Here is a 2,503-nt window from a genome sequence, read left to right on the forward strand (position 1 = left end):
GAGCAGAAGCAGGGGCTCCCTGTGGCTCTGAGGCCTGCACTGGGTGGGGGGCGGCGGGGCGGCGACCTCCCACGCTGGGTGGTGGTGGGGGCGACCTCCTGCCCTGGCCTCACCTCAGCATCCAGGGCCACCCCCGTCATGGTCTCTGTCTGGCCTCTGTCGGAGGTCAGTGTCTTCAGCTTCACTCCTCAAAGGTCACTCCCTCACCAGCAGAGCAGGGCCACCTGCGATGAGCAGGACAGATGACCTGGGGCTTGTGGCCTCGAGCAGGGACTGCAGATGGGCTTCCTGGACTGTCTCGCAGCCATTACTGGGACAAAGTGGCGCACATCATCTCTCTTTGGTTCTGTGTGGGTTCCCTTTGGGTTCTGTCCAGTGGGCTCCCAAGGGAAGAATGGCCGTGGGGCGGGGCTGGCGCTGGACAGAGGCCCCGGGTGAGGATGGAGGCGGGGGTGTCGGGGTGGAGACTTGGGTGGGGTCTCCATGAGTGTGAGTGCTTCTTGAAGGCTGGCGTGGGCATACGGTTCTCTGAGGGAAGCCTGTCCTCTTCGGCTCTGAGGATCCAGGAGGAGCTGGGGGTCGGGGGGAGCCGGTGGAGGAGCCACAGATTCTCCTGTGGGCTCGGGCCAGTCCTGCTGACCCCAGGCCTGCACACGCCTGGTGTACAGGTGGACTGCCAGGGGCTGCCCGCACAGTTGAAACAACAGACGTGCTCTCCCAGGGGTGTCACACCCTTACCCACAGCAGGATCCCGAGCACAAGGGGATGAAGGACCAGGGCCACAGGGGAAAAAACTACAATGTCTGGAATAAAAGCTCACGGGTAGGGCTGGATACAGGGGGCGGGGTCAGGAATGAATGGAGGAGGAGGAGCCACCAGCCCAGGGACCTGGACTGAGGAGCAGAGCCCAGCCTTTGGGGGGAGGAACAGGGAGCCCAAAGGGCCTTGCACCTCGGGGCACAGGTGCAGGGGCCGAGGGGCACTATTTGTGGAGGCGCAGTCCAGGGGCAGGGTGGCAGGAGGGGAACCATCCACCTGCCGGGACACGAAACCTGCGTTTCCTCCTCTCCTGCTCCAAAACACAGGACAGGGGCTTTCTGGTGGCCCAGGGGTAAAGAACCCGCGTCCCAGTGCACGGGGCATGGGCTTGATTCCTGGTTGGAAAACCAAGATCCCACACGCCTTGGGGCAGTGAAGCCCATGCAGCTGGAAGGACTGATGCTGAGCCTGAAGCTCCAATCCTTTGGCCATTTGACGTGGCTGACTCACTGGAAAAGACCCTGATGCTGGAGAGACTGAAGGCAGGGGAAGGGGATGACAGAGGATGAGATGGTTGGTTGGCATCACTGACTCAATGGACATGAGTCTGAGCAAACTCCAGGAGTTGGTGATGGACGGAGGCCTGGCGTGCTGCAGTCCATGGGGTCACAAAGAGTCAGACATGACTGAGTGGCTGAACCGAACTGACTGCAACTAGAGTCCATGTGCTGCACCCCAGGTCCTGCGTGCCGCAGCTAAGCCCCGACACAACCAGATAAATAAACAGATGTAAAAAATAAAGTACAGGAAGGTTTAAAGCGAAAGTAGGCACGTGTCTTGCAAGGAGGACGCCTGTGACAGACACGGTGGGGACAGGACCCTCCTCCTCTGTGGAGTGACTCGGTGTGAACTGAAGGTAGGTTTGAGAAGTTAACGGTGGACGTTGTGTCCCTAGGAAAGTGTACTTGCAGCCAGAGCACCAGTACTCAGTGCCCATCCAGGGGACCCACAAGGGCAGGATGGACAAGCAGGGACAGGACTGAAGTTTACAGGGAGCAGAAGTCAAGTGTAAGCTAACCGGCGGTGCAGCAGCCGTGCTGAGACACCGGGCAGCCTGTGGTCCTCAGGGCGGTGGCGCAGGCCACAGCCCACGGAGGGGGCACGTTTCTGGGTGACTGTTTTTACCTCAGTAGCTGCTGTTTCTCCACACACGGTGTTTGACACCATGACAGATTACTGGAGATGCACAGCCCACAGAAACGGGCCTGCTGCAGAGTGGGCACACCTGAGGAAAACACTAACAAACCTGAAGACGTGGGCCTGAAGGACAGTCACAGCCTGAAGGTGGGGAGTCATGTTGTATCAGGCGGGAGTTTTTAGGACTTAGGCCCAGGAGGCAGCATCTCTAGTAACTCTGAGAGGACTCCTCCAAGGGGGCCGAGGCAGTAGCCAGGTTATGTAGAAGTTTTGTAACAAAGGGCCAATGGTATAGCTGAGAAGAGGAGAGAAGCTAAAGGCAAAGGAGAAAAGGAAAGATAATACCCATCTGAATGCAGAGTTCCAAAGACTAGCAAGGAGAGATAAGGAAGCCTTCCTTAGTGATCAGTGCAAAGAAATAGAGGAAAACAATAGAATAGGAAAGACTAGAGATCTCTTCAAGAAAATTAGAGATACCAAGGGAACATTTCATGCAAAGATAGGCTCAATAAAGGACAGAAATGGTATCGATCTAACAGAAGCAGAA

Source organism: Bison bison, unplaced genomic scaffold, assembly GCF_000754665.1.
Source record: "Bison bison bison isolate TAMUID 2011002044 unplaced genomic scaffold, Bison_UMD1.0 scf7180017849426, whole genome shotgun sequence".
Lineage (NCBI taxonomy): Eukaryota > Metazoa > Chordata > Mammalia > Artiodactyla > Bovidae > Bison > Bison bison.